Raw genomic sequence first — 6441 nt, forward strand, 5'->3', positions numbered from 1 at the left:
GAGTAGCCCTCTCTTCCCTCCATGCTCATAGCCTTGTGTGTGTGTGTGTGTGTGTGTGTGTGTGTGTGTGTGTGTGTGTGTCTGAGGAGGGTAGGAGGTGGAGTCAGGAGGTGATGAGGGACAGGAGCCCTCTGACTTCATTCATTTACTGTAAGCTGAACAGTATACACACACACACACACACACACACACACACACACACACACACACACACACACTTCCAGGAAAATAAATCTAAATTCTGACCTCAGCGGCTAAAACAAAAATAACAATTTCTTGTAATTCTTTTAATTTTGGCAAATATGGAAAAACTCATCATGTAATTTTCTCTCAGCTTATTGAGAAAATACAATATCCCATGAACTACTCTGTTGTTTCATAATGTTCCAGAGCCATAAATCTGCTTTACTGCTGAAGGCTGATGTGCTAGATATTTTTCAGCTAGTTCTTTTTTTTTTCGGGGTCAGATAGCATACACACACAGAAGCTTATTATTTTTAATCAAGAACTGTCACATAAGCTATTTCAAGACGTTTGTAATCGAAAAAATTCTCGGCAACATCCTGTGATAGCCCTGTACTTAAACCCTAAAATCCACCTGGACAGAAACACAAGTGAGAAATGAGAAGAAAAAACAGAAAAAATGGATCAGGGTCTAACTCAAACTGTCGCGCGCAGATGGACGGCCCGCGTGGCGATAAATCTTTTGGATTTAGGCTGCGAGGCCTACGCTTCTGTTCCTCTAGGAATTTCTTTAGCCCATTTCTTTTTACATGTTTTAATTTGACTACATTTTGGTAGAGGTGGTAAAATTGACTTTAGAAAAAGGCCAGTGACCCTGACACGTTATTCGTTTATACAAATATGATTTTTAAAGGCCTGAAAACTACCGAAAAAACGGACATATTTTAAAGTAAATGTGAGTAAATGAAGCGGACATTTCAGTTATTCAATTATATAATCAATTCTTTTTCACTACTGCACAGTAAAAAAAGAGCGCATTTATTTTTGTTATAATAAACTCAACTATTAATTATTATTATTATACAGACGCATTCAGCTCCGTGCCTTCCTGACACGGCCGTGTTTCCCTTTCATTCCGTGCTCTCTCTCTCTCTCTCTCTCTCTCTCTCTCTCTCTCTCTCTCTGTTCATTAGGCTACCTGCGATGATAAATGTCCACAAAGTCTCTGTGAAAAGTCAGTTTCTGTTAGAATCTGTGTGTGTGTGTGTGTGTGTGTGTGTGTGTGTTGGTCGGCTGCCTGGTTGAAGGGAGGATAACGGCCCATTTAATGCAAATATCACCTCTTAGCACCAGTGTTGAAGCGCTCAATAAAAATAAAAAAATAAAAACCCATGCAGACAGACTTTAACCTCCAGCTCATCTTGAAAATAACAGCCACCGATAATTACACGACTGAAATGCTGCGGATTTGTTCCTCCTTCACATCACGCGTGGACTCCTGGAGCTGAAAACCTTCAAAAAGACATGAAGACAGGCTGTATTACTCCCCCAAACTGGGCAGCTTGCGCCAATAATGAGCAAAAGTTTTCAGCAGATTTCAGATTCATTAATGTCATAAACTTATTTTGTAACAAATTTACTAATGGATTCTGCTAACAATTTAGGCCAACGCGTCTTTAAATAAACCAAAATGACGACTGTCCAGTATTTCATTCTGTCCTCACTTTAAACGCACAAATAAACGTAGACTTTTGCTGAATCTGATAAGGAAACGGCTGATGTGTCTTTAGCTCTCTTTTTTTTTGCATTAAAGAGAGCAACTCTTCTTTTCTCCTTTATCTGCGGCACTCCCTCCTTAAGCATCTCTTGCTGTTCCAACTCCACCGTGTTACAGTCAGGGCTGACCCACAAGCGCCGGGCCGGAGACCTGTTTATGACCCTGCAGCCGTAACGTCAGACACGTGAGAGAGGAGGACAATGATGAAGCATCGCTAACAAATAATAAACACTTCCTACACTCTTCAAATGGATTTTTCTTGGTAAAAACAACATTCTGAACGTGTCTTTATTTGTTGTTTATGTCGAAAAGTAGCTCAAAATGAATTTCTTATAAATTACATTGGCCGACTCATGCCATCTGATATTTTTCAGAAACTTTTTCAATACAGCTTTTTTCCCCCCCTTTTTCTTTTACGTACACGTGTTTAATGAGTCACCACATTCTTCATTAAACAGGAACTATGAATGAAGTTCAGGTTTTAACACCAACCTGCTCAGCCACATCAGATGAAAATTTGCCACTTGGCATAAACTGACTTATTGACATCATATTGATGTAAATGAATATGAATCGTCCCTGATAAATGATGTCCAAATGAACAAGAACTAGTGCAGAGCCTGCCTGATTGACTGCCATGCTGTGTGTACATTTTGTAATGTTTTGATCATAAGTGACAGGCCTGATAAGCTAGATTTGTTTCTTAACTAAGGTTACTGTGACACAGCAGTCTGTAGTCTGTAGCTGAGAAGAGCCAGCTCCTTGGTAAGAAAAACAATGATGTAATGTTTTCTGATGTCAAGGGACATTTTGAAGCTGATATTGTGGTTTACTGCTGGCTGCCATTTTTGCCACTTGTTACAGCCAGAACATCCAAATTTGGGTAAAGGAGGAGTTGCCTGAGTTGCATTTGAGTTGGAGCAAGTGGCAGCCACCACAGTCTGTGATAGGCTGAGCCACCTGTCAATCATGGCAATCACATGCCCAGACATACTTTACTTTAAGCCTTATTATCTCCTTAATAAACAACCGTTTAAAAAAATGAAACCAGACAAAAGTCAGAAGTGACATTAGCGTTTGAGGCCAAAAACTCTTGTGGAAAATTGTACCGACTTTAAAATGTTAGAGAGACTTTAAGGATCTATCCCATTGACTTCAATACAGTCTGCATTTCCATCCACCTGTTTCTATGCGCATCTTCAATTTGTTGAAATGCTGTAAATTTGGGGGAAAAAGTTGAAATACTGCAAAAATGTTTTTACACTTGGCTGAGATGGAAAAATCATTATCGATATAAACAAAATACAACAGACTTAGCAAATAAATCATGATGTACATGAAGCATGTGACATTAACGTCCACTGAAGAGATGAAAAATGGCGGAAGACGAAAACATCAGATCTATGTGAGCGATGAGGAGACTGTAACCTTCCTCAAATGAATACATGAAACAAACATAAATGCCATATTTCCATCGTGTTTTCTACATAGTTTTTCACCGTTTGAGGTTTGACTGGGGCCCTTTTAATTACATCATCTCATTGTGTCCTCTTCTTCTGCAGTGGTTTAACATCAGCCGACCAAAGAATTAGCACCACCAACTGTTTATCTCGATGCAGTCAACTCCTAATATTCACAAAACAGGAGTGGATGGAAATGTGCATTAAATCGCATTTTCTTTTGCCGATTTTCTGTAAATTCAGTTAAAATTTACATTTCATGTGAATGGAGACTTGCGTTTTCTTGGAGTCATCCCCTAGTGGCCATTAGATGAAGTGCAGCTTAAGGCACCTCAGGTCAAACTGTTCAACCCATATGCCGGACAGTAGGCATGAAAGATCTTTTTTAACGTTGAAAGCAACATTTTAAAAATAATTTATTTCTACATTATCTACGCATGGCAACTACAGTATGGCTAAGGCTAGGGAAAGATCATGGTTACAGTAAAAATTATCAATTGGCTATGATGGGACGTGAACTCTGACATCCACACCCATACTTTCCGTGTCATTACAGTAAATAAAGGGCACACATCTGCCTGCACTGCCACTGAAAGTTGAAACTGGATGTAAAACGTGCACTGAGAAATCGTCCATTTTTAAATGTTGTTATTTAGGATACTGGGCCGAACTGTTAGCTTATAACAACACAGTGTCTTTTTCACCAGGTAGCATTATTAGCTTGTCAACAAGCTAACCCTATCCAAATTTAATAGTAACAGTCAGCTGGCTAGCCCTTAGGTTTAATAACCGCTGATGAGAACAGAGCATATTGTTGCTTTAGAGAAGTCCAGATGTACTGGGAGAGTTTGTAACCAAACTGAAAAGAGTCACATTATCATTTTCTGACCTTTGCGTTCTCTCAGTTCCTGTGTCAATATCTTCCTCTTATACATTTGGAAAACAAACACAAGAAAACCTCAATGCAAAAGAAGTGGACTGAGATGGAAAGACAATCTATAAAGCCACTGGGACAGATGTTTCAGTGTCAAACAGCTGGACACAGTTAGTCTTCAGCATTATTAACTGAAACTTTCTCAAACAAGTCCTCCAACTTGAACATGATGTCTTGATTTTGGGACACATTTGTATTTTCCTGAGCGTGTGTGCTTCCCATTCATGACAAATGGATGTTCGGCAGGCCAAAGGCGCTGGCAAACTGCCACTGGTGGACACAAACACACATACACTGTCTGAAGCATTAAAGTATCACAGTTAAAGTGGGTTTTCCCCCTCTTGACGGAAGTGTCCACTCAGCGCTTTTCTTCCCATCATGCTCTTCCCCTGGAACCAATTACAGCACTGACATGTCTCAATTTGTTTTACACACTGGCTCTGTACGTCAGAGGAAGCAGGGCAGGTACAGTTAGACGGTGGTGTTGTTTACTGTTTCTGCATGGGTTAAATGAAATTACAGTCATTGCGTGGGCATTTACTCTCTGTGTGCATGTGCACGTGCACGTAAGTGTGAGTTTGGGTGTATCTGTGTTAAAGTGATGAGCAGAGATAGATGGTGACTTCACCATCTGGAAATCTAGTCTGGCTCTCTCGGCGCAAAGAACTGCTGACCCATGATTCAACTCTTCAACTCCGCAAGGAACAGAGAGAGAGAGGGTAAGGAGGAGATGACGAGGGAGGCAGGAGGAGCGCTGTGTTAAAAGTGCTTGTCATGAGGAGAAGAATCAGTGTGTCAGACTACTTTGTTCAGCCATCATCAAGGGTCCTGGAAATAAGAGCACAATTTGGATATAAGCATGAACACTCATGCAGACGTGCACTCTCTCTCTCTCTCTCTCTCTCTCACACACACACAGAGTCTGCTTGCTGTTTTACTCGTGCGTATGACTTATGTTGTTTCCTTCAGAGCCAGATAGTGGTTGGCATGTAGGGAATAAAATGGATGTTGTGGTAATGAAGTGTGAGCTTGTATGACTGACATACAAGTCTCGCTGCACAATATATTGTATAAAACATGCAAATAGATGTAAAATGTGCACACGTAGCAGGTAAATGTGTGTTAAAGAGGAAATGCTGACTAACACAACACAAGTTGATAAAATCCTTCAGTTTGAATGACAAGGGTGATCTTCCTTTATGTTTGTCAGCTTACTAACAGTATCACTCTATTACAAGCACTATAAGCACAAAACACTATAGAAAGTCATCATCTGACATTTTCTTGAAATTTAAATTAATAATCCACACCTTTTTTCATTCTCATGATTATCCATTTTGCTTCTATGTACCACTGACTGACATCATATCGTACCATCAGTGATTATACCTGCTTTTACATTTGTGACTCTTACTCAGTTACACAGGAAGGGACATGTTTGAAGTTTGTAGCATGTTTTTTAATAATGCTACATTATTTTGTGGTTAGACATGGGAAGTCAAAAGAAGTAGTGTGGGAAAAACAGGGATGTATGTGGTTAAGTGTTTGGTTGCTAGGCACGCCAAAATCTTTTAATTGTTAAGGTGGAACCACTGTTACTGTGTCAGTATGCCAACTACTTTAAAGCTGCACTAATTAATACTTTTGTATCAACAACGGATCAAATGACTACGTGTAATGCGAAAGGTGTCGCCAGTGGTGACGAACCCACTGAGAATTATGATGATGAAATATATTCCAGGTGCAGCAGGCAGCTGTTTTTAGTGAAAAATTTTGATAACCCACTGCATGCTTCCTGCCCAGCAACAAACAGAAGACAAAGTTAGCACCTAGCTGGTGAACATAGTGCAGCATTTAGCAGCTAAAGAGCTACATATTTCCCTCAGTGGTGGTGGAGATGAAAACAGAGCTAAAAGGAGAATGGATATGAGACTTACATTCGCCAGGTGAAAAGAAACAAGACTGCAAATGAATCCTAATGCTGCTCTCTCTGCTGGGTGTGTAAATAGGCAACTCTTTGCTAACAAGTTTTCCATAACAACTTTATAATGTGATAATATGTCAGTTTTGTGGCAAAAAAACTTAAAACTGTTAAAACTGTTTTCAAAAGCATTCAGTCTTGTAAAAGTAGTATTTCTTTATTGTGTGACCTAGCAGCCATGTTGTTTTGTTCTCACAGCATGAGTATCGGTTTGGGAAAACATGCAACATCCTAGCTAGCACGCAACTTAAAGGGCAATTTTATTTATTTTTACTTGTAAGAAAGGAACCCGAAGTTGTGACTTATAACCAAACGCAGCATAAAC

Source organism: Siniperca chuatsi, linkage group LG4 (assembly GCF_020085105.1).
Source record: "Siniperca chuatsi isolate FFG_IHB_CAS linkage group LG4, ASM2008510v1, whole genome shotgun sequence".
NCBI classification, from domain to species: domain Eukaryota; kingdom Metazoa; phylum Chordata; class Actinopteri; order Centrarchiformes; family Sinipercidae; genus Siniperca; species Siniperca chuatsi.